Here is a 27301-nt window from a genome sequence, read left to right on the forward strand (position 1 = left end):
TCTCCCTTGAGTGAAAAAGGCCAGACTTTATGTGTATGTGTGCTTGCCTGCATTTGAGTCTGTGTCACATTGTGCAGTTCCGGAGGGGGCCAGAAGAGGGCATCAGATCTCCCTGGGATTGGAGCTACAGACGGTGGTGAGCCTCCATGTGGGTGCTGAGAATCAAACCCAGGTCCTCGCAAGAGCAGCCAGTGCTCAGAACCACTCACCATCTCTCCAGCTCCCTCTGTTCTATTTTTTGATATGGGCTCTCTCATTGGACCTAGAGCTCAATCCTTAGGCTAGGCTGGCCCAAGAACTCCAGAAAAACTCTTATCTCCCCATTCCACCCCTACCCTGGGGTCCCAGATGGTTCCCCATCCCTGACTTATATGTGGGTTCTGGGGATCAAACTCAGGTCCTCATGCTCGTGTGGTGAGCGCTTTACCCTCTGAGCCATCTCACTATGTTCCTGTGGATTTGTCCCCTCTGATTTTTAGACATGGTTGCATCTCACTAACCCACTCTGTCTCATTTTCCAGATGTGTGTCGCATCCCGAGAAGCCCCCCTCCCGTGCCATTAAACAGTCTTTTATAGTGGCCATTTGCAAAGGTTTAACGGCCCATTTCCTGAAGACATTATAATTTATCAATAACCCCTTATTGTGGACATCTGACTTGGATAGTTTCTGCTGTCACTGGTGCTTTTGTCATGGGCATCCTTGCATGTAAGTTTTGGGGTTTTGAGATTCACCTGGGAAAGATGCTTGCAGCAAATTATCTGTGTTGTCGACTTCAAGACCAGCTCTCTTGGTGGATGGATGCTAAACTTTTCTCCATCACAGCTTATCATTGGGGTCATAGCCCCCAAAACCCTGGCCTCAGACTGGATGTTTTTAATTATTAAAAGTAAAGAAACAAAACTTGTTGACTTGAGAGGTAAAGACAGAAGTCACCCTCAGGTTGGCTTTGCTTTATGCCTGGGGAAGTTGACTGTTTGTGCCTCGGACTCGTGTTGGCTGCAGGTCTGTGTTTGCCTATATGGGTCTGCTAATATATAAGTGATCATGTACACTTGGGCAAAGGCTATGCTAAGTAAGGCTCATGGATTTAACAGGAGCAGCAGGGTTCAGCAGGTGGAGTTCTTCCATTGTGAAACTGTATTTTTTAGGTGTTGGAAACAGAACTGGGTTGGTGTGATGCCCTGAGATTCGACCCCTGGAACATTTGTAATCTCAACACTTGGAAGGTAGAGGCAGGAATATCAGAAGTTCAAGGTCATCCTTGGCTACATAGCAAGTTTGAACATGGGACCTTTTTTCTAAAACACAGAAAAAAAAAGAAAAGAAAGAAAAGAAAAAAAGGAAAGAAAAAAGAAGGGAGGAAGGTCGATAATAAAAATGAATAAAAAAGAGAAATAAAAGGGAATTTTAATCCTTTAAAAATTATATGTGTGTGGATGTTTGCTTTCATGTGTATGTGCACCACATGTGTGTAGAGCCCTTGGAAGACAGAAGAGGGAGCCAAATCCCCTAGAACTGGAATTACAAATGGCTGTAAGCTGTCATGTGGTTGCCGAGTCAAAAACAAATCCTGCAATAGTAACAAATACTCTTAACCAATGAGCCACCTCCCCAGCCCTGCTTTCAAACTCTTTATGTATTTAATACTTACTCAGAGACCAAGCCACAGAACTAGCTGATGCCTTGTCAGGCCATCCTTCAGAAGAGTCACAACCCTGGGGCAGACCCATAACAAGTTAGCACAGAGTGTGTGACCACACCTCATATGTGTCTTAGCCAGTGAGATCAGTTAGTGCCCCAAATTCTCTGCCCACAACTGAAGGAAAGCTGCAAAGCTAACTCTGTCAGAGTAACCAAGCAAACCTTGTTCATCTCTGTGTCTTAAAAAAGAACAATAGGCATACTGGCCAAAGAACATGGAGGATGTTTCTGGCAGAGTTGAGTGGTGATGGAACCCAGGGCCTTGTGTATCCCCATGGAGAATAGACAAGTGATGATTTTAACACAGAGACAAAGTCAAAAATAAGCTGGCAGAGGTGGGGGTGAGCAAGAAGAAGCCAGGAAAACAAGTTCAAGGTTTTGATCAGGAAAACTATGTCCAGGTAGCAACAATATCCCTCTGGAGGCAAAATCAACCTCAGGGAAACCCTTTGTAGTGGAGATTTCTGTCTCTTCATTGACGTTTCATTGTATATCTGTCTCTGAAATACAAATTCAGGCAGAAGATCTGTCCCTTCCTGAGGAACAGAGTTGACACAGGCTCTCAAATGACACTAAAAGTGACACTGTCTTCAGATGGGTCATCTTTAGGGACATTGTGGGTTCTCACAATAGAATGGGTCTGTTTTTTTTTTTTAATGAGTCTATTTATCTCCAATGTCAACTTGGTAAAATTTAGAATTCCCTAGGAGATATACACACTTCTGGTGTACCTGTGAGGATGCTTCTAGAAGCAGAAGTTAACTGAGAGAAGACCCGCCCTGGATGTGGACAGCATCATTCCCTAGGCTGGGTCCTGAGCTGAATAAAAGGAGAAAAAGGTGAGTACCAGCATTCATCTCTCTGCTCTGGCTCCACAGTTAGACTCATGTTGACCAGCCACTTTCATGCTGTACCCTCAAACTGTGAGCCCAAGTGAACCTTTCTTTATTTGAGGTCTTTGCCAGTGATGAAAAGAACCATTCATGTGGTGACCATAATGGAGGTCAACTCCTACTTTCAGCTTTGATATTACAAAAAGATTCTTATTTGTTAGATAGGTTATTTAAAGGCATTTCTGGGAGTCATGGTCTCTTAGACACACCCTCACTCCACTCTTCAGGACTGTGGCCATAATCCAGAGCGTTAGGAGGCCGTGGGCTGGTTGTAAAGCGACATTAGCTCCTTGACCATTCATCAACAAAGCTATTCCTGGTGCTGTCACACCTTCTGTCATGGTCTATAGTGACCACTGTGCATCTAGCAGGACGTATGCAGGACTCTTTACCTCTCCTGATTGTCCACATGCCACCCTGGAGTCTGTGGAGTGTCCTGAGACTTCACAGGCTCAAAACCAGGGACCTAGAATCTCTAACTCATGGGTCAAGGTCTTCCAGTCAGCCCCTCTTCTCTTCTGTTCCCTCACTGTCCCTGCTTTAGGCTAATCATGAGATGCTTTCTAAATACCTGAGCTCCACTGAGAGGGGAAACAAAGATGGGTGTCGAGTTGATGAGTAAAAATTGGAAGGCAGCCTTGCACTCATATCCCATCCTTCATGTGGGGTGTCTGGAAGAGCTGAGGCCATTTACCAGTTAGAATGATAAATTACTGGCCTTGGATTTGATAAGAGACCCTGAGATATCACACCAAAAATATGAGCAACAAAGTAAAGAAGGAAGTTTGATTTTATCAAAGTTAAAATGTTTGTGCAACAGTTATCAAGAAACCAAAATCTACAGAAGGGGAGAAACTCTTTGCAAATCATTCTGATAGGGGATTCTCATGCATAGTATATAAAACATACCCCAAAGTAACAAAAAGACAAACAACAGATTCTTAAATTGGATGAAAGACTTGAATAGACATCTCTACGATTATACAGATGAATGCTAATTATTCAGTAAGAGTGACATTAGGACATGCAGACATAAGGGCAATGGGATGTCCTCATTCACTTCCCTCTAAGGCTTAATACTTCCTTTGTCCAGTGGCAGTGGCTGAATCAGGGCATCACATGCACCAGGCGAATGCTCTACCATGGAGCTACACCTCCAGCACTCGAGGTTCCATTGACAAGGAGAAAATCAAGACTTGAGGGTTGACTTGACTTGCTCAGCTGCTCATCAACCAAACAGCACTACTGAGATCTGAACTCACAGTCCTGTGTGACTCCAGGGAGTATGGCACATACTGTGACTTGCTGGGCCTCTTAGTTGCTTTTCTGTTTCTGTGAAAATACCCTAGACAAAAGCAATGGAAGAGAGGCAGATTGGTTTTAGCTCACACTTCAGAATGGAACTCTTCATGGCAGGGAGGCCAAGGCATTCAGGGACTGGAAGCAGCTGGTCAGAAATGAGCACACAAGCTCATGCTCAGCATGGTTTCCCCCACTCCTGTCCTCTGCATCTCCTGCCCAGAGAATGGTCCCACATACATTAAAAATAGGTCTTCGTGGAGGTTTGAATGAAAATGACCCCATAGGCTCATTTGAATACTCGGTCCCCATTTAGTGGAACTGTTTGGGAAGGATTAAGAGGTGTGGCCTTGTTGAAGAAGGTGTGTCTAAAGACTCACACTACTCCCTTTCTCCTCCCACTCTCTGTGTCTCCAACTTGCAGGTCAAGATATGAGCTCTCAGCTGTCCCTGCTGTCACACCTTTGCTTTGCCATCATAGACTCTAGCCCTCTAAAACTGTAAGGCACAATGGGATGCTTTCTTTAATAAGCTGCCCTGGTCATGGTATTTCATCACAGAAATAGAAAAGTAACCATGTCAGTCTCCCTACATCAGTTTATGTAACCAAGACCATTCCACACAGGTACGCCCAAAGGCCCATTTCCCAGGGAGTCTGTTTTTTGTCAAGTTAAACATTAGCAGCAACCATCACAGTGAGCTTCCTGACTGTGTATGATTTTGACACCAATCTCAGAGACCATGGACATCACTGGCAAGAGACTTTGGACAGAAGAGTATAAGCAACTTGGTGTCAGATGTTGATGGCATCCAGACTCAGCTTGGGCAGTATCTGGAGAAAAGGAAGAGGGTTGCAGTGAGAAGATTCTTCTCCTGTGTGGAAGAGGGTATTGAACAGTGTCTACCTTCTCCACCTGTGACCCAAAGCTCAATTCCATCATAGTTTGCCCTGGAGAACCAAGGAGTTTATCAAGCTTACTTATAGAGCAATAGTGAAGGGTTACTTGTTGTAGAATATTAGTTAAAGATGTGTTAGTTTCTTTATGCTGTGGAACATTTATTTAATGATGCAAAGATTATTGCATTTTTTATGTTGCATTTGTTTAACTCTGTGTTGCTTTGTTACTTTACCTGTCTAAAACACCTGATTGGTCTAATAAAGAGCTGAATGACCAATAGCAAGGCAAGAGAAAGGTTAGGCAGGGCTGGCAGGCAGAGAGAATAAATAGGAGGAGAAATTAGGGAAGACAGTGAGGAGCAAGAAAAAAAAGGGACCAGCCACCCAAACACCCAGCCACCCAGCCAGACACAGAATAAGAAGAAAAGAAAAGATATATAGAATAGAGAAAGATAAATGTCCAGAGGCAAAAAGTAGATGGGATAATTTAAGAAAAGCTGCCTAGAAACAAGTCAAACTAAGTCCAGATATTTAAAAGTAATAGTAAATCTCTATATGTATTTATTTGGGAGCTGGGTGGTGGGCCCCTCAAAGAGCCAAAAGAGTTAAAAAAAAAAAACAAAACCAACAACAGTTATGACCTGAGAGCATTGGACCCCAAAGCTGCCACAACAGAAAACCCTTCACCCAGCAGAGCTGATGGCTTTCCCACAGGCGTGCAAATGGAGTCCTCTTCTAATAACCTAGCTTGGTACCTAGCCTAGCCCTTGAGAGCAAGAGAAACTAGGGCACAGTTACATACCCATGTCTGGAAGGAGTGACTGGACTATCAAGTGAGAGTCCAATGACCCTTCCCATCCCTTTTGTCTCTGGGGGTCTCTGGGTCTGGATGGTGATAGACTCCAAGAAGCAGATATGGCTGATGTCATAAAAATGGCTCCATCTGGCTCAGAAGACCATGCTTTACAAAAGTAGGTCATCCATCATCTTGTTCAGCAGGCATCTGTGTCTGGGGTCTACGGAATTCCAAACAACCCGAGCTGGAAAGCACCGCGGCCTTGTTTACCAGATGTTTGAGAGTGTGCTATTCCCACCCTCCTCATGTCAGAGCCCTTGGATGAGAGTCAATGGCACTGATATCCTTGCTGCTACTAACAACAACACCGCCCTTTCAGCTGTGAACTCAAGGCTTTGCACAGCGAGTTCCAAGTGAATTGTCTCGTTCTAGATGTGTCCAGATTGTGTCGGCGGCACTGCTTTCGGATGGGACGCCTGCCTGGCTCAGTGATGACAGAGAAGCATAATCACACTGGGATATGATGCAAGCATCGTGGAATGGTGCCCCCCAAAAACGTATCTGTCTAGAAACTGAAAGTGATTTGGTATGGTAGGAAAAATAGAGTATTTTGTGAGTTATCAAGTTAAGGGATTTGAGATGGGGTGTCTTGGATTTAGGAGAGGCCTAGGTCTGTAACAGGTGTCTCTATAAAGAGATCTACAGAAGGAGATTTTCAACATAGGCAAGGGAGAGAGTGTCCCCATGAAGACAGAGACAAGCCCTGTGTCTGTGGGTCAAGGGGTTCTGAGGTTGCCTGCTGCCACCAGGGGCTGGAAAGGGTCATAGGACAGATTTTTCCCTCATGATCTCAGAAGAGCATCCAGGCCATGGCCTCCCATCTCCACAAGTATGAGGGACTCCTATTGTTCTAATCCATTCAGCCTGTGGTAGTTTGCTAAGGCAGCCTAGAAAACTAAGATGTTAGCAGGGTAGGATTTGAACACATATGCCAGCCCAAACTCTTTCTACTAACCCGTAAATCATGCATTCCAAAGCAGCTCTGTCCTTGCTAGAGCATCAGCTCAGTTCATCATTTCTACATTCATCACCAAAAACTACACTCATTTACTTAGGCCGGGTGAAAGGTACAGAAGAAAGTGAAGAGAGAGAGAGAGAGAGAGAAAGAGAGAGAAAGAGAGAGAGAGAGAACACATCCCAAAGCCTTCTTCATCCATTTTCTTAATATGATTTCTATTTCCCAAAAGCTAAAAAGAAAAAGACATGTAAATCGCATCAGTCACTCGAGCCAGGCCGACTGTGGGGTGAAAGAATTTAGCCTTGAAATGCAAAACCAGAGCCATTAAATCCCTCCAGCATTTGTGACAATATTTGATTAACATGGAGCCTCTTATTCCTCCCTTTCAGACAATGTGGAGAAGGCAGGGAGTCACTCTGCCCTTCGCTTGACGTGACTGTGGAGGGTTGGAGAGCCAGAGAAAACAATAAGCCTGCATGGCTTGCTCTCATTATCCAGTTAGTTGGGAACCCAGAAACAGTCTAGATTTCTAGGCCTTCTGTTGGGATCTTCTCAAGGTTTGCGATGCTCTGAACTGTGTTCCCTTCACTGGAAATGTCTACTCCACCCTAAACACCACCCAACAAACTCCTGCATGTACTTCAAAACATGGTCTCCATGAGATGGAGACTTTTCCAACTCCAGGATCTCCTACCAAAAAAAGTTCCAATTATCTCACTCTTTGTACGCACACTAAGGCTTGCATGAATCCCAAACACACCCTTCATGCTATTTGATTCTTTGAGAATAAGTCTCTCCCTTTATACAAAGATCTTTTTACTCCAAAGCCTAAGGAGTCCATGGGAAGCCTTCAAGGGAGACTATCAACTCTAGAAATTATTTGCAATGTAGTTTGCAAATGTTTGGGGACCAGGGTTGCCACAGCCTGGTGACTCTTCCCAGACTTTGAAGGCTGAAACACATTGACAGCCCCATGCTTGTAGTAACATTCTCCCAGCTTTGCCACCGCTGTCACCAGGGGCATCACCTGGCCTGCGTGTGGAAAAACTTTTATCATTGCATAAAAATTTGCTAGAAATAATTAAGATGGCATGGGAGTGAAAGTGATATGTGTCAGTTCTCAGGGGAGGTTCCAAGTGCAATTGTGTTTACTGTGCTCTCACTGGCTGATGCTTGTCCTGCTGTGATGGACCAAATAAGCAGACCCCATGATGATTGGTTGCTTTTTGATGGGTATGCTAATTAAGTCACTAAAGTTCAGAGGATGCTTGGGAGTGGAGAGACAGCTTTGTATGCAAGCATGAAAACCTGTGTTCGATCCCCAACATGCACCATTTTTTTTTTAAATGTAGGCATGGTGGCACATGGTTACAGCTCCAGGGTTGGGGAGTCAGAGACAGAGAGAGCCCTGAGGCTGGGTGCTGCCCAGTCAGCCTGGCCTACTTGGCCAATGAAGAGACCCTGTCTTCTTCCTTCATAGTAGGAGCTTTTGCAGAGACCTATATTTGGTTCCCAGTACCCACGATGGTCAGCTCACAACTACCTGTAAGTTCACCTCGAGGGAATCCAATGTCTCCAGCCTTAGAGAAAAGCCACACACATGTGGCATGCACTCATGTGTGCACACATACCCACACACCCACACCCACACACCATTTACACATTTGGGGGCTTTTGTCACTGCAACACAACTTCACTTATCCTGACCGATACAAGCTGACCAGCCCTGGTTATTCTGATATCAAGAAGCAAATGCTTACTGCAGCCAGAGCAGTCCTCCTCTCTTTGAGGCTTCCTGGGTCTGGTATTTCCATCCTTTCTAAGTTGGGTGATGAGTGACCCCCCCCCCCCGGATATATCTTCATTCTTGTTGGAGGTGTACCAGCTTCCAAAGTAGCTTAACACAGCCAGGATTTGGAGCCCAGCAGGCTTAGGTTTAGGTTCTGGATCTCCCATTTATCCTTCCTCCAATGAGTATTTATTGAGCAGCTACTGTGTGCCTACTCCTTGGTTCCTTGCAGCTGGGAACAGGACAGATACTGTACCTGGGTAAGCACACAGAAGGCAAGGCAATAGGAAAGTCAGTGTGGACATCTTATGACAGAACTGATGTCACAAGGGGAACAAACTCCACAGATCTCTCTGTAAGTTTGTGTAAACCTTCAATGGGAGGGACAGAGCAGAGTTATGCTCTTGGTGAATAAAAAGGACCTTACTATCTTCTGTGGAGATGGGATTCTGAGAAGAGAGAAGAGCAGACGCAGAGACCCTAAGGCAAGATGGAGACAGCTCACTTTTACCGAGTGCTTGCCACTTGTCTGGCCTTAGATAAGCATAGAACACTGTCTTATTTCATTCCAAGACAACCCCATTGATTTGTCCCTTGGAGCGGTTTGAATATGAAATGTCCCCTGGGCCTCATTAATTGAATGCTCCATCTCCGGCTGGTGGTGCTATTTTGGCCCCCTAATTCTGGAAACAGGAAGTGAGGTCCGGGTGGAGGAAGTAGGACATGGCTGGGTGGGGGGGTCATGGGGCCTTGGGGGTGCACTTGTCTTTAGGCCCCCTCCTCCTCTGCTTCCTGCCTACCATGGTGTGAGCAACTCCCTTCTCTGTGTACGTCCATCTTTGTGGTGCTCGATCTTGCCGTAGGCTCAAATTCAACAGCATCCTCAGAACCATGAACTCAATAAATCTTGCCTTCTTGAAGGCTTTCTCTTGATATTCTGGTGACAACCATGCAAAAGGAGCTAATAGGACATTGTCATCCTGTTGTGTAAGTAAGAATCCCGAGGCATACAGATGACAAAAAAAAAAAAAAAAAAAAAAAAAAAAACAAACAAACAAAAAAAAAAAAAACCTGTCAAAAGATCAACGATTTTGCAAAAGGCAGGACTATGGTGACCCCCAGCCACTTCTTTGTTGGGTCTTCAGCCTCCAGTTGCTCTGCCTGGTGAGAGCCCTCTCTGTCCCCCTCGGGCAGGTGGCTCAGACTCTCTATGCTTCGTTGTCTACCCCTGTGCAACTGGGTGGCGAGAGACCCACTCTCTCTTGGGAAAACGATCTCAACATGGGAGGGGGTGCCCTTGTCTCACATCCAGACACAGTCCAAATTGGCTTTTGTCTCCCCAGGTTTTTAACCAGTCACCATTCAACGTGATGGACACATCCAGAAATAGATGTACGAACAGTGTGGATTGTAACCATTTTCTCTAAGGCAACAGACATCTATTCGGATATGATTAGCTTGAATATTCTTTAACACGGGGGGTGATGTCTATTATCTGATGTGCAATTAATGAAAGCTGTTAATATAAACAGCGAGAGGACCGACACCCCACTTTCCCCAGTGGCTGTTAATTAAGGACGAACTGCTCATTTCAGCTTGACAAGTGACTGCTCTGTCCCAGCTGTCTGGAACAATCCATCAAGAAGTGAAACTTTTTAGGACATCACCCAGAAAAGAACACAAAATTTCTCCTCCTGATATGAACAGCCATCACAATGGCGTTAAATCTAGAATACACTAGAAGCGTCTGTGTGCCTACAAGTTCAGCACTCTAGGGGGCTGCTCCTATTTCATCTTATCTTGATGGACCCTTAGGTTGTGATCAACTTTGGGACAAAGGATCCAGTCTTGCAGGGATTGGGAAATGATCTGCAGAACATGACCCAATGAAGGGTGGAAGTTTGGCATTTGGTAAAGGAAACATACAGAATTTATACATCTCGTGGAGTCTGGTTGAACATTATGGGATTAAGGAAGGCAGTGGAATCTACAGATACACCCACACAATCACACAGACACATACCATGGTGTCTGCTGTGGGAACTCCTTCTACAGTGGTCTCCTCTATAGATACACCCCCACAATCACAGACACACACCATGGTCTGCTGCGGGAATCTCTTCTACAATGGTCTCCTCTATAGATACACCCACACAATCACACACACAGACAACTCATACCATGGTGTCTGCTGTGGGAACTCCTTCTACAGCGGCCTTCTCTACAGATACACCCCCACAATCACACACAGACATACACCATGGTCTGCTGCAGAAACTCCTTCTACAGTGGTCTCCTCTACAATGGTCTGTTTGAGGAAGCCTTGGCTATATTAGCAACTCGACAAGAGTGTAAAGGCTGATTTGGAGGGGGACACATATAGGAAGCAACGACCTCAACCAAGACTCCAAGATTCTTCTGCTGTGCTGGAGTAGCTGGCTATCCTTGCTATGCACGAGCTGGTGAGAAGAGGACTAGAACAAAGGCTGCAGGGCTGGGCGGTGGCTCGGTGGGTAAAATACTTGACCAGCGAGCACGAGGACCTGAGTTTGGGTCCCTAGCATGCATCTTTCGAAGCCAGTCTGTAGTACTGGTGCATCAGGGAGGTGGAGATAGGAGGAACCCCTGGAGCTCATTGGCTTGGCAGACTTGTTGAATTGGGTGAGAGACCATGTCTCAAAAAATTAAATGGATAACAATTGAGGAAAACACCCCAAAATCATCCTCTGGCATCCACAGGCAAGTGCGCTTGTATGTGCACACATGTGAACATAACATGCTTATTCCACATACACACAAAGAGCAAGGGTTTAGAAGGCAATATGATCCACTTTCCAGCACCTGGAGGCCAGCCAGAGGCAGATGTGGGTATGTAGGATGTTTGTGGCTCTGAGGCTCAGGCAAGAGATGTTTGAAAGCTGAGCCCAGAACACACCCAGGAGGGCAAGCCAGTCAATGCAGAGGAGCGGGTGCAAAAGTCTGTCTGAGCAGGAAGGCATGGTAGACTGGCCTCTTTCAAGGGAGGACATAGTGATGAAGAGGGAGAAGAGAGTCCTGGCGGAGCCTGAAGGTAACGGGGAGAGCTGTGGGTGGATGAAAGGGAAGAGCTGAGGTTGCGAGGGAGGAGGAAGCGGTGGCTCTGGTGAGGTGTGGCTTGCAGAACCCATCAGGAACGCTTGCAATTCACAGTGGAGGCCAAGTTCTCACTCCGTAACCTAGCCTGGAAAAACCCCTGGGCTTCTTCTAAAGATAGCACAGAATGCCAGGCGGCATGTACTCAAAGGGGAAAGGGGGAGAGTTTGAGTTTAGGATGGGGCCTGGGCTACATAGTGAGTTCTAGGCCAACTTACACTACATAGCAAGGGGCCAGCCATCTCAGAACAACGCAAAATGAAAAAATAAATAAACATAGAGCCAAGTTTTGCAAAAGTCACGGTGGAAGCGGCTCTGGGTTTGCAGCCGACCTGTTGAGCCTTCCAGCTGGGTGATTTCAGGCAGACATCTCAGCCTCTCTGAGCTTCAGCATTGAAATGGGATCACAGCCCGCAGCTCAGCTTGTCGTCTGAGGGGATCTCCTGGTATACAATGTGTTCTCAGAATGCATCCATCCTTACTTTCACACCGCTGGCTGCGTGTGTTCAAATGTGTCATATAGTATGCAGAAGGGTGCTGTCTGTGAGGCCACTAATGAGGAAGGCTGAAGATAGCGCCCTCCGTGGGCTTCTGTGGCTGGAATGAACTAGGAATCTGCTCCGGACAGATCCAGGTTCAAGAATCAAGATGTGGCTCGGTGTCTCATTTACCTTTTTTTCTTTTTCCTCTCCTTGTTCAGCTTCCCCTCACAAAGGAAGACATCAATGACACGGTCACTGACATCCCATGGCTACATTTTTTATTAATGGCTCCCTGACATAGTGAAATGAAGTGCAATTTTATCTCACCTCTTCATGAGTTTGGGATGGCATTAGTTGCCCATCACTGTGCCAGAAGCAACTGGAGGGCAGATGGATTCATTCCGGCTCATGGTTCAGGGATACAGTCCACCCGTGGAGGGGAAGGCGTGGCTTCCGGGGAGGCGTGGCTGTCGGGAAGGCGTGGCTCCCAGGGAAGGCATGGCTGCCGAGGAGGTCTATGGCGGTAAGAGTGTCAGGTGTGACTTGCTCACATCTTAGAGGCTATAACCTTCAGTGTCTCCCCCCACAATGACTTACCTCCTCCTGCCAGGCACCATCTCCTGAAGGTTCCATAACCTCCCCTAAATGGTGCCACCAGCTGGGGACTAAGTGTTCAAGCATCTGAGCCTGTAGGGACATTGCGCCCACACCTGGGGAAGCTTCACTGCCATCAAGCCCAGGGATCTTTGTGGCATCTTTGTCACACCAGCTGTGAGCGTGTGCTCCCCTGGGAACCCAAACAAGAAGTCTTGGTGTCTAACCACCATCGGTGAAGTCTGACTCAGAGCTCATCATTGTCCAGGGACATTCCAGTTGGATAGGCACCCATTGCTCACACAAAACTCCAGGAATCCAGTCTTGTGTGTGTCGAGTGGCTCCTCAGAGGAATCCAATCACCGGATGTCGAGCTTGTATGTTTTATGGCAGTGTGCGTGTGTCAGGTCACTTCATAGACATATTTGGATAGATTTCCTCATGATCAGTGTTCCGTTCTGTCACGGATGCTGAATAATATTCCACCCACCTCGCCACTAATAGCCCAGCTCCCTGGGGGACAGGATCCCCTGTAAGCTGGTCAGCCAGGACCTCTAACCATCCTCCTGGCCTTTCCCGGGACCTTAGGATGGAGGAGAGAGAAGGAGAGTGGTTAAAATTAGAAGGAGAGCAAGGCTGCCTTTGGCTCTTGAACGCCAGCCCTAGGGGAGGAACTGGAGATAAGGTGGTCCTGGGACAGGAAGCATTTATTTAAGATTCATATCTCAATGGGAAGCTGGAGAAGGGGGTTCAGCTCAGGGAAGGACAGGATGTTGCCAGGATCCGGGGCAGGGCCAAGGGCAAAGGGCACAGAAGGAACGGATGTTGGAAACGGAACGTGAGGCCCTCCGGATTGAAGGCGAGAAGGTTTGGAGAGATCCCAGCTAGGAGGCCAGAGGCGAAGGCATCTCTGGGTGTACTTCAAGCTCTCCCATTCCACAAGGGCCATGGACATTGCATCTGAGGACTTTGAACTCCCACGGGAGGCTACTCTGTTGGTGGGTGGTCTATTGGGTAGGACCCTGCCTTCTGTGAGCTCCCTTGTGTCTGACTGTGAATCTCCTAGCTCAGGGGACCAACACTGACCTTCCTGGACAGGCATCCCAGTGTCCCCTGTGTGTACTGCAAAAGTTAAAGACTACAGCCGCAGAGCAAGTGCCATGTCCTTTCCTGTCCCCTCTGTGTGGAGCCTGGGTAGGAGGTGAGTACAAGGTCCTATTTCCCACCAGAGGTGCATTAGAAAGAGTCCTTATCAGGCCCAGGTCTAATAAGTCCATTTGCTAAAGGAGGGACATAAATGAGCAATATACATCCCAAAGTATGTGTGTGTGTGTGATAAAATTGTAAAGATCCCACAGCCATGCAGCTAGGACCAGCCAGATAGGGCCATGAATCCTGGACAACACAAATTCATCTTGACCCTTCTGACAGCCCTAAGAGGCATCTTTCCCTATACTACCTAATAGGCTCCAAGAGACCGTGGCACCCAGTCTACAACCCCTAAGTGGCTCAGTGTTGGAAAGAGGACTGTACTAACAGGCCTCGCTGACAAAAGTGTGCGTCTGGAGCTGATAAAACTGGCCTTGGGCACATGACTTCACCTCTCTGGGCCTCCACTAACTCACTGTTGAAACCAAGGATGCGGTGGAAGGCACGTCAGAGGGCTGCAAGACGCCATGCCTAGCACACTGTGTGCCTGCTTAGGGAAAGCACAGGAAGTGGTGGGCTTTGGTTGATGTTGATTTTGAAGACCTTGTGGATGTTTGATGGGAGTTATAAAGGGTCCATGCTAGAAGGTGGGGAGCAGAGAAGGTGGCCAAAACACATTCCCCCAGCACCTTCCTCTTCTGGGCTCTCCAGGCTCGTCTGATGACATGACCCAGCATCTCCCTTTGCACATAAACGTATGGATCAGAGGAGCTGGCCCAGAATGAAGCATGTTCTCTTCTCCCCCAGCTCTCCATCCATCTGGACAGACCATAGACTCGGGGACAGAGGATTCCAGATACGGTTTTTGTGGTTCAAAATCACGAGTCAGGCACCGGCCTTTGGCCACGCTGTTCCTGCTGTTTCTGGGGACAGTCTGGAACTGTCAAATGGAACAGGCTATCTCCTCTCTTGTCCCTGGGGAAACTGAGGCATTATCTCTTTCCTCTTCCCTTTCTTTCCGTTCTCTACCATTTCCTCCTCCCCCCATCTCTCTTCATCTCCCTCCTCTCCCCTCCCTTCCCTTTTCTTCCCTTCTTTCCTTTCACTTCCTCTCCCCTTTCTTCCCCATCCCTTCCCTTCCCTTCTTTTTCCTGTTTCCTTCCCTCCCCCCTCTTTTATTCGGAAGCTGAAGACAGATTCCAGAGCCTGGCATATACTGGGCAGGCACTCTGCTCCCATGAGCTGTACTCCAGCCCTAGAGTTTTGTGGCCACTGGTGGCCCTGTCCTAAACACATTGACTTCTGCCCAGAACTCAAGCAGCAATGCGCGGGCACTTTGACCCTTATTTTTGAGTTTACTCCGAGATGGTAGTTCACTTTCCTTAGGGAGCCCAGCTAGAAAGTCACAGCCTGGGAGTTGGAACTCAAGTGAGTTGCCCTGAGAGTCTCCACTAGAGAATCTCTTGCTCTCTCTGCTTTGTTAGGGTTCTCTTTATCTTTATAGCTAAGAAAGACCAGACTCCTTCCCACCTCTGTGCCTTCTCGGGCTCTAAGGCAGTGGCAGCGAGTGATCACTTTAGATCAAAATTCATGCGCAGAAGCAACCGGGAACATGTCAATCACAAATGTGAGGTCGTCCCAAAGCTGTGTGTGTGTGTGTGTGTGTGTGTGTGTGTGTGTGTGGTGTATGTGTGTGAGGTGTGTGCTGTGTGTATGAGGTATGTGTATATGTGTGTGAGAGTATGTGTAATATATATGATGTGTGTGTATGAGAGGAGCATGTGTATGTGTGTGTGAGGTGTGTGTATGTGTGTGAGGTGTATATACAGTGTATGTGATGTGTGTGTATGTGTGGTGTGTGTGTGTGTGTGAGGTGTATGTACAATGTATGTGAGGTATGTGTGTGTGTTTTTGAGGATTGGGGGGGGGGTATGGGGAGGATTGAGGCAAGGACCTTGAAAATACTAGGTGAACACCCTACTACTGAGCTACCCTGCCAGCCTTCCTTTGACTTTTTTTTGGCATGGTATTCATGCAGTATGCATGTGTGCATGTGTGCTTCATGTTGGGGCTCATGTGTTTGTGCCCATGCTCCTGTGTACATGTGTGTAGAGCCCAGCAATTGATGTCTATTTTCTTCCTCTATCTTTCCAGCTCATGTCTGCTGGAAAATTCTCTCAGCTGGGTCCACTGCTTTAGTTAGTCTGGCCAGTCAGTTTGCTCCGGGAGCCCCATCTCCACCTCCTAAGCACGGGGATTATAGGTGGGTACCATGCCTGCTCAGCATCACCTGGGGCTGGGATCTGAACTTGGGTCCTCACACTTCTGTGCTTGCCCACAGACCCATCTCCTCAGCCCTTATTTTATGTTTTATTTTGAAACCAGGGTCTCCTGATTTTCCCAAGATGGCCTTGAACCTCTGTCCTCTGTTGCAGCTTCCTGAAGGCCCAGGAAGATGGGCACATGATACCAGGACTGTACAGTTTTGCTGCATAGAGTGTGACTGTGGACACTGCTGGCCATTTCTCCACATCTGTCCCTGTGGGGGTGCCCCCCACCCCGGGCAGTGGGCCAGACTACGGTTTCTATCTGAACACATCCTGCCACCTTGCCCGGTGGAGTTCAAGGGTGCAGAGAGCCACTCAGCACTAGCTGTGGCTGGCTTGCAATAAAAACATCCTTGCTTCGGGTAGTGTCTCAGCACAGGTAGCCCAGCCTTTTGGCGTGGCTATCGTGTGGGAGCGTGGTTCAAACTCCCCATCAGGGACACTTTCTGAGAACCATGTGTGTCTTTTCCATTTTATTTTAGCTGAGGACATCTTGACCAATCCCTTGTGTTTCTCTCTGGGATTTGGAACCAGACATGCCTAAGTCTAGATCCCAGGGCTGAACCTGATGGCGGTGAGGTCTTAGAGATGCTCAGGGTCCCGGTTTCCTTGTGGACGAGCCACTCAAACCCTCACCTTGTCACAATGGCGATTCTATCAGTTTTCGGGTGGACCCAGTTTCCAGCCTTGCCGGCCATTAACAGTTGGTGAGTTTTGTCACCCCAGGAGGTGGTGGGGGTCACAGGGCAGGTCAGGTGACTTAAACACGCAGCCCCAGAGCAGGTCTCCGACCTCGGATAGGAAGGAAACCAGTGTGTACCCAATCCCTGGCACCCATTGCTGCAACTGGCATGGCCTTTGATTCATCTTTTGATCTCGTTCAAAGCGTCTCCCTTATCTCATCGGTCCATCAAAGGCCTGCAAGGAAGGCCAGCAGAGACGGGCCCAAGGAGACGTGAGTCAGAGACCAAGGCCAGCAGCTTCCTCGAGTAGCAGCAGCTTATCCCCTCATCCTGCCAGCAGGAAGGGTCTGTGCTTTAGGTCAAACCCTAAACACTCGCTGTAAGATGTTCGCTTCCTTTTCCCGACTGTGGGCTTGTGTTCCTATCCCTGCCAGGGTGGCAGCAGACAGAACTCGTGGCTTGCAAGAGAGGCTAGGAAAATGGGTGTGGTTCTTTTACATGGGATGCCAAGTCTCAGGTCCAGGTCCCACAGCTGTGGCACTTGTGGGCTGTTCCTGATAGCCGTGGGTCAGGGACGGTCTCAGGCAGCAGCCACCTCAGTTTGCAGTCCCCAGTCATCTTGACCATGAGCCACAGCTTCATGCCATCGCCTCAACTCCCACCAGCCCTTGCAAACATGCTGGGATGCTGTGTGATCTCTATAGGATCTCACTGGTTCTTCTCTATGTCATCCAAAGTCCAGCTTCCCTTTCTCAAGGCCAAGCTCAGCGCTTCTCCATGCAGGGGGTCAAACGCCACTGTCCGCTTTCTTGGAGTGGGACTGTGTGACATTTTCTTGGTGAACAATCATTCCCTGCCTCCAAGGGGCCACCTTAGAGCTTCAAGTCTAGACACAGCACAGTTGAGGCTGTCCCATACCTGGGCTGTGCCACCCACAGCTGTGTGACACTGCAGAAGTCATATAGCCTTTCTGATCTCGAGGTTCTTAATGGTATGAAGTGGATGCTCAATACTGGGAAGATGGCTCAGTCAATAAAGCATTGGTTGTGCAAGCAGAAGAGCCTGAGTTCAAGACACAGAAATGATATAACAAAGAAAGAAAGAAAGAAAGAAAGAAAGAAAGAAAGAAAGAAAGGAGCCAGATATAGCAGCATGGCTTACCACCCTGAAGGGGCTGGCTAGCCAGTCTAACCAAATAGTGATTTCTGTCACCAAATGGTGACAGACCCCATCTCAGATGACAAGGTGAATGGCTCCTGAGATGTGGCAGCCCAGGTGGCCCTTTGTCACCTCATACGCATAAAGCAGAGAATTCTCTAGACCTTACAGGGCTATGGGGAGTATTAAAGAAGGAATGCATCCATCTGCACGACCCTTGTCCTTCCTGTCATGGATTCCTGCTTCTTAAGGGACTGTGGCCATCACGCTGCTGCTGGAGGTGGTGAGGGGGGGTCACGTGGAGAAACAATCCTTTCTGTTCTTCAGCTCCTCCACACTCCATCCTTCACCATGCCTTCATCTTCTGTGTGGCCTCCAAGGAGCTACTTAACGTCTCTGAGTGCAGAAAGATCCTGTGCCGCTCTCTAGATCAATCCAGCAGGAACTGTCAACTCAGGCTGGTGCCAACTCCAGAGGCCCATTGCTCCATCACCATAAGTCGTATTTGGATGATATGCTAGTTTTCCGTAAGTAAGGTTGCCTTTCTTAAGTCTCACATGGAACAAGGGCTCTCGGGATACAGTCTCCTCAAATATTAAATATCTACCTGGAAGTCTACCTCCTGCCCAGCCCACCAGGCCATCACATTCTCCCACCATAAACAGATTTACACTGAAGGAAGGAAAAAGGGAAAGAAGGAAAGAAGGAAGACAGGGAGAGAGGGAGGGAGGGAGGAAGAGAAGAAGGAAGGGAGGAAGGAAGGGAAAGAGGAAGGAAAGGAGAGAGAGAAAAAGGAAGGGAGGAAGGAAGGAATGGCAGGGAAGGAGGGAGGGAGGGAGGAAGGGAGGGAGGGAGGGAGGGAGAAGGGAAGGAAGGAAGGGGGGAGAGAGGGAGAGAGGAAGAAAAGGAGAGAGAGAAGAAGGAAGGAAGGAAGGAAGGAAGGAAGGAAGGAAGGAAGGGAGGAACACAGGAATGGACAAAGGGAGGGAGGGGGTGGGGAGAGAACAACACTGGTAAACAGTTCAAGGAGGCTTTGGCTTTGGGCTACCACACAGGGCGCTGGATGAAGGACATCAGGGTTTGCCCAACTTGAGGAAGGGCCTTGATGAAATCATCACATCAAAGTGCATGGTTGACTTCAAAGGCAGCACTCTGCCCCTCCTGCTCCCTGTGGGTCATGGCCAGCCAGTTCACCCAGGATAAAACCACTGCCTAGGGAAATGGGGTGGGGTCTGGGTTTGTGCCAAGCCCCTCATGGGGGCCAAAAGTAAATCTTTGGAGCCCCAAACTCACCAGGAACCCTCTCAGAAATCCTCACTCTGGGGTCCCAAATCTGAGGCAGAACTTAGAGCACCTCTGGACCTGGGCAGACAGAAACTGATACCAGAGTGAAATGCTGTCTTTCCACTGTGAATGTAAGTGACAGCCACACAGGGGGGGCGGTTCCTGCCACTTTGTCCCTGATGGAGGCCGTAAGCACGTGCCCACTCTTTTTCAGACGCACCCTTACCTTCTCCCATAATCCCTCACGCTCGCCCTTCATCCCCACACTCCTGCATGCTCATTGCCATCCTCATTAGGTTTGCGGTTAGGAATCACTAACTCCCGGACTTATCAATAACTTCAGATGAGGCGTCTGGTAACCCAGGCCTGTAACCCCAACTACTCGGGAAGCTGAAGCAGGGGGATGGCTAGTTCAAGACTATCCTGGGCAACTTAGCAAGGCTCTATTTCCAGATGAAAACTTGAGGAAAGGCTGGGGATATGGCCCAGAGGTAGAGCGCTTGCCTGGCTTCCCTAGTCCTGAGAAGGAGGAGGGAGAGGAAAATGAGGAGGACTGTCCATGGAACATACACATGCGTGTGTCATATACTGCATACAGAACTACTGTAGTAGCCACTGAACTCTCAGCCTCAGTGTTCCTGTCAATTTGATGGGCATAAGAACCATTTCAGCACATTGGAAAAACCACATAGACCCCACTGAGTGTGGTCCATCATTACAACCCTTCTTTATTCTTATTCAGTGAGGCCAAGAGCTGCTGTCCTAGCCCTTGCCTTCCACGACCTCCCATATACAGGCTCTGACTGTCACTGGTTCATGTCCATTTAGATATTAAACGAACTCACCCCCATCCCCACCCTGCTACGAAACACATCCAGTGAGAAGCAGGTTGACAAGGTCACAAATATTTGAACAATCCCTGGGGTAAAACAGGACATTGACCCCAAGGTACGTGTTGCCTGGGCAGAAAGTTTATCCAAGAATGACAAACGTGACAGTTAACAAAGTGCGGGGAGAGGGCCAGATAAGAGTGCCGGCACCCAGCCGTGCACAGGGACAGTAGCTGGGCTGACTGCCGCACTGGGGGAGCAAGGCTCCACAATCAAACGCTCTCTTTTCTAGAAATGCCTAGAAATATTCCCATCTGGGACATGAAACAGACACTGACTATAACTGGGTCACCCTGGCTTCTGATGACCTCACCCAGGCAGTTCTAGAGATGAAGAAATCCCCCAAGCCATGCTGATCCCTCCCTGTGTGGCTGAGCTTGCTCATTGGAGGGGGAGGGGTCATTCAGGAGCTTACTGTGTTCCCTTGAACTCCTCCTGCCAAAATTTGGATTATATCATGTGTGCCTCTATGTCCAACCAAACACTAGGATACTATGTGGGCTGAGAGATGGCTTAGTGGGTAATGACACTCCTAACAAGCATCGGGATCTGAGTTCAAATCCCCAGAACCCATGTAGAAGGTCAGACATAGCAGAGACAGGCATATCCAAGAGCTTGCTGGTCAACCAAGTCAAAATGGTGAGTTGTGGTTCAGCGAGAGACCACAGAGGGGTAGAGAAATAACTGACATCCTGCTCTGGCCTCTGCATGTATGTGTGTATGTGTGTGGGGGGGGAAATGAACTCTCATATTCACAAGTAACACACATATATTACTTGTGTGGGTATGTGTGTGCATGTATGTGTGTATATATATGTATATATTTGCATTCTATAGGTATGTGTGTATGTGTTTGTGTGTGTATGCTGTGTACAGTGTTTGTGTATATGTATGTGTGTGTATGTATGCTATGTGTATGTGTGTGTGTGGTGCTGAGTATGGAAACCATATGCACATCAAGTGTTTAGCACAGCAGCAATGTCTCTTTTTCTTCTTACCACTATCATTGTTATAATTGCACACACAGAAGATGATTTTTAATCTCCAAACTCAGTGATCAGAATGGTTGCTTGGTTGATCAAAACTATATCCATGACATAAATACTTCACCCAAGAGTCTCTGACCTTGATACCAATAACCACCCAAGCCACAATCTTAGACCTTTTTGGCTCTTGTGCCTCATTTCCTTCATAGTGACTTGGGACAGCATTAGTATCTTGACAGATTCTCATGGGGATTAGTTGAAATATTATGTAAAATGGGCCAGTTTGAACTTGAAACAGAATAAACATACAATACTTGTTAGTTATACCATCAAACTGTCACTATTGCAATCATCACCATCATCACCATCTCTTCCACCATCACCATCATTATCATCACTATCACTGTCATCGTCACTGTCACCAATGTCCTCACCATCATCATCACCATCATCACCATCATCATCATCACCATCACCATCACCATCATCACTATCATCACCATCATCATCATCACCATCACCATCACCATCATCACCATCATCATCATCATCATCATCATCACCATCACCATCATCATCATCACCATCATCACCATCACCATCATCATCATCATCATCATCACCATCATCATCATCACATCACCATCATCATCATCATCACCATCATCATCATCACCATCATCATCATCACCATCACCATCATCATCATCATCATCATCATCATCACCATCACCATCACCATCATCACCATCATCATCATCATCATCACCATCACCATCATCACCATCACCATCATCATCATCATCATCATCATCATCATCATCACCACCATCACCAGCATTGTCATCACCATCATCATCATCACCACCATCACCATCATCATCACCATCATTATCACCACCATCAATGTCATCGCAGATTGGTCATAAACAAAAGTCCTTAGAAAGAAACAAGTGAAAGGGACATTTCCAGGGAGACAGAAATCTATGTCAGGTACAGCACATTGTCCCAATGCTGTTCTTTACCAACAGGGTTTGTCAGAACATAGGCCCTGTTCATTCTGTGGCTGAATCCACGGACACCCATAGGTATGAGTAGCTACTGTGGAAGCCTGCAAGCCTCCACCATTTTCTAGCCAGTCCTTTAAGGAAGACCTTATCAACCCTTATATTGGAGAACAGAGATAGCTTGACAAGATGGTCCAGAGATGCTTATCAGCCATTTGACTTGTTACTTGGTTGTGTGTGTGGATGGATTTATCCTGCTGGAAAGAATAGCATCCTTCCTCCTTACCAATCAGTCTTTTTGTCCACATTCTTCCTTTCAGATTGGAGTAAACATCTGGATATTGTCTTAAGTGCTGGGAGTAAAGGTATGAGCTAAGTCTAAATGGGAGATGAATCACACAGTCCATGTGGTAGATGCTGGGAGGCAGCTCAGGCTTGGGTATGCCATGGCCTGTTCATTTAGACAAAGGCCTCCTCGGTCATCAAGACCGGATAAATCATGAAGTGGAGGAGCCAGCACAACCCAAGAACTACAGCAACACTGAAAAGAAACCAGCACAGGGGTGCCAGGTGAGGCTTATAGAGAGGAACAGCTGGGCCTTGAGGGGATTATAGGGGGAGAGAGAGAAAGGGGGACGGGGAAGATCTTAGCAGGTGGAGAGATGTCTGTGCTGGGGAGGCGTGGGAGGTCTGTAGAGACAACTGAACAGCTGTATCACAACTTACTCCAGATGCTATCTCAAGTCATTGCCTCTGTCAACCACCCCTTCCTCTTCACACCCTCATCTTGATCCTGGAAACTGCCCCACGGCTGCTGTCACCCGTAGATAAGATCATAGGAATTCCCTGAGACATCTCTGTCCCATAGTTCATCATCTGCTGGGAGGCCAGAGGAACCACTGATAGTAGCAGCAGCTCCGCTGTTCTAACACCTCCCGTGGTCCCCTCATGCCCAGAGATCAGCCACAAATGCTTCCTGTACTACCTACCTGTACTCCCAGCTCACCTCTGCTCCTGCTCTCCAAAATGCCTATCTGCAAGCTCTGTGTCTTCCAGCCTTATCTCTCCCTCTCTCATATAAAGAACTATAAGGACTTTAAGATACCTCTGCTCACAAAGGAAAACAAAAGACCCTTAAAAAACTTCTCACTTGTCTCCCCACCTCTGTCTTTTCTCCATACAGGATCCCAAAGGGGCACCATTATGACCCAAGTCAGGCCCTACTGGTTCCCTATCTACAACTCCACAATACTCAGAGCAGAAGCTAGAGGAGGACATGCACCGACCTTGAGAGGACTGCTCCCTCACACACCCTCCTCCCTCACCTCTGCTCCTCTTGAAAGACCCTCTTTGAAGCCATCAAGCCCTTCAGGCACACTTCTACCCCAGGACATTTGCATGGGCTGTGTTATCTTCCTGGAGACTTTCCCAGGGCGCTCTCTCTCTGTCTCTCTCTCTCTGTGTCTCTCTGTCTCTGTCTCTCTCTGTCTCTCTGTCTCTCTCTCCCCTCACATCCTGTTTCACCCACTTCTGGACTTTGCTCAGACATCATTTTCTCAAAGACATATTTTCTGATAATCCCACTCAACTCCCAAACCACTGGAGCTCGGAAGATGGTGAAGGGCCAGCCTCACAAGCCTGGGAACCTGAGTTTGAGCCCCAGGACCTGCAGAAAAACTGGGAGTGGTAGAGGTGGGCATGGGTACTTGTAACCCCAGTCCTGGGGACAGGAGGCAGGCAAATTCTTGGGACGCACTGGCCACCCAGTCTAGCCCAAACTGAGTCCGAGGTTCCGTGAGAAAGCCTGTCTTTAAACAGGAGGTGGGAAGTGGCTGAGACAAACATTAAGATTGACCTATTGGCCTCCATGTGTGCATGCAGTATATGCACACGGAAGAAAGTACATCTTTACACACACACACACACACACACACACACACACACACACACACACATACACCTACACACATGTACACAGGAACCCACACTCAATTCCTAAATCCTTTGTTTTCATGTTCTTCATGACAAATTCAGCAATTCTGTGCAATTTCACTATTTTTTCCATCAAATATATTTTTACTACTTGGAAAACTCCATGAGAACATGCTTGTCTGTCTGTCTGTCTGTCTGTCTGTCTTTCTTTCCTTTTTAACCCACTTGGTTTTCAACGATAGCACCCCTAGCAAGCAGAACACATATGTTTCTCAGTTAAAATTTTGAGGACCTGCTGCTGTCTCCTTTTTTGCAATCAGGGTACCTTTTCTAACATGTCCCTTTCGTGCGACTGCGAGCTGTGTCTTACTACTAATGTAGTCTGGCATTTTGATTGGTTTAATTTAATTTTAATTTAATTTAAAAATTGTTTTTTGTTTTTCCACGGCTGTTCGCTCGGGAAGTTTCTGTGCACCCAGAAGTCAGCAGTAAAGGCGGGGTTAACCCTCAGCTCACACCCACTGGGTGTCCCAAGACCTTCTCCCATCCTGCTCTGTCACCTGGCTACCTACCTCTCACTTCTGCAGTTTGTTTAACTTGGACAGGGCTTTCCCCCCTGTTTGCCACCCTGACCTCTTGTTTGAAGTCAGCCGCCCAATGACCTCGGCCCTGTCACCTCACCTCCAGCCACCTGCCATGTTCCACACAACATCAACACTTTGCCCAGGGGGAGGGGACAGATGACTCGGTCATCACAGGTCGAAACTGAGCCTAGGTCAACCTGATAGATATAGCAAGGCCATCTGGCTGGCCCTTGGTGAACAGACTACCCCACCCCATGTTTGCTGGCCAAGGTTGAAAGTATGACGGGAGGTCACCCAACAGCTAAGGAAAGCCATGAGAGACAGGGGAGGCCCAAGTTGTCCCTTTCCCTATCAGAAGCCCAGGGCTCCTCAAAGGAACCTGCATACTTCCTGTCTCCAAGAAGCATACCTCTAGAGCATCTTGGGAAAGTCCCAGCAAGCCTATCGGTCAAAAAGAAGAAAGGATAAGTACCAGTAAATATAAATACCTATGCCACTGAGACCTGGCATGGCCTCCATCATTATTTCAAGAGTCTTTTGTTTTATTTTATTTTTGACATAGGGTTTTGCAAGCTATCCTTGAACTTGTTGTGTAGCTGAGATGACTTTGAACGGCTGATCCCTCTGCCTTTATCATTAGAGTGCAGGGATTACAGGATGTTCCCCACACTCAGGTAGGGACAGGACTCGGGGCTCCATGCATGCCAGGCAAGCACTCTGTTGGCTGAGCTGCATGGCCAGGCCCCTGTTTCAACTTTTAGAGTGTGCAATGCAGGACCCTTAGAGTCCATCCCTCTGGGACAAGTCTTTGGATGGAGGCCACCTGGACTCTGGTGGCATTGATCGTTACCAGGTGTACGTGACTGAGAGACACTGGGATGGGGCCAGCTTGTCCTGGCTACCTTGGTAGTAGAAAGGAACCAATTTGGATTAAGATGTCCCAGGCATGCACCCTGGCTTTGCCACGTACTAGCTGTGTGGCCTTGGCTTCGCTCCTTGGCCACTCTGAGCCTGAGTTGCTTCATCTCTAATGGATGGATGAAAATAACACTGACCTTGGGAAACTGTTGTGAAACTAATCAATCCGGAAGGTTCTGGAACATGTCTCTGTCCAGACTCCCCAGACTAGTGGAGTCACTTGGGCATCACACATCTTGATCTAATCTCTGATAGCTTCCACATGGACACAGAGCTACTTTTTAGCGGGTGCACAGTAGGACTTCAGAAAGAGAGATCACCTCCTCTGCCAGACCTTTCTGTGCCAACAGACTATTTGGTTCCCTGTTAGGAGGAAGACACAAACACGGAACACCTGTTTCTAAACAACCAAACAGAGAGTTTCAGCGTACCTCGGCCTTCAACCCCGCTTGGGACTTCTGTACAGAGTCCTGCTCCTCTTCCTACCACGAAGACCCTTCCACCTGGGTCACTTCTGTCATTCTGGGTGGTCCCAGCTCTGGACATATCCCGAAGAGTTTGTGACTGCCTCTGAGTGTAACTCACGATATCTTGAGGCTCTGGTTTCTGGACCAGATGTCTGTGGCCTCATTGCTGTCCAGCCACGAGAGCTTGAGTCACCTAAACTGCACTTGGGAGACAACTGGAGAAAAGACTTTGTGGGACCAGAATAGAAAAATAAATGGGACAGTGACATTCACAAACAAATCAACAACACTTCAGACAGGCTTCCCCAGAGACTGGTGCTGAGTTCCGGTTTTATTGGGCTGGAAATAGGAAAAGAATGTGCTGTGGTGAAGCTAGGAATATAGCTCCGTGTACCAAGTGTTTTCTTGCAAGCATGAAAACCTGATTTTATATTTCTGGCACCCACATAAAAAGCTGGACAGGGCGGTGGCTCAAATGTGTCACCCCCGCATGGGGGAGGTGGAAACAAGAGCATCCAAAGGATTCTCTGGCCAGCCATCCCAGGCTAATCAGCAAAGCCCAGGACCCAGTGTAACATCCCAACTCAAAATGAGTGCTGGGCAGAGTATGAGAAATGACACCCCATGTTGTCCTCTGGACTCCCCATCAACTCTTCCTCCCACTCATCCACACATGGACGCATGCACCAAGAAAAGTCTTCACCTAGACATCACCAGCAGACCCAAGAAAGGATTCCATCTGAGTCAAGATGCTGGAATGATGATTTTACTGGGAATAGGGACGGAGTCGTGGGTGACTCTCAGGCAGCTGTGTCACAGAGTCCCACCCCAGGTTGACTGACACTTGCACCCCTGCTCCGTCCTGCCCCCCACCCCGTTAACCTCCAGCCTCATGTTAATCTAGCTATCTAAGCTACAAGATTGATTGCAGCTACTGCGAGGGGTAGAGGTGAATCTCAGCGAGGGTTCCATAAGCCTCCCATCCTTCCCGGTAAACTGTGGACCAAAATCTGCCCACCTGGGGCCCCAACTTCCAGCTGAGCTGAAGTAGCAAAGATGCATGGGGAGCTACTAGGGCTATGGGGAGTGGGGCACGCCAGGAGGGCACACAGTGGGGAACTACCCCATGTGAACCAAGAGAGCAAAAGTCTGCCCTGGGCAGAGCATGCACTCCCATCCCCAGTCCAACTTCAGGGAGGATTGGGGGGCTTCCCACTCCACAAACTAGAAGGAAACCATGAATATAGGCAGCTCTCACCTCCTAAGACCTCCTGAGACCAGTTACTGACAAACAGCCGCTAATAACCACATC

The sequence above is a fragment of the Microtus oregoni genome, unplaced genomic scaffold (genome assembly GCF_018167655.1).
Source record: "Microtus oregoni isolate MIOR12 unplaced genomic scaffold, Mior012 000003F_ref0000135, whole genome shotgun sequence".
Lineage (NCBI taxonomy): Eukaryota > Metazoa > Chordata > Mammalia > Rodentia > Cricetidae > Microtus > Microtus oregoni.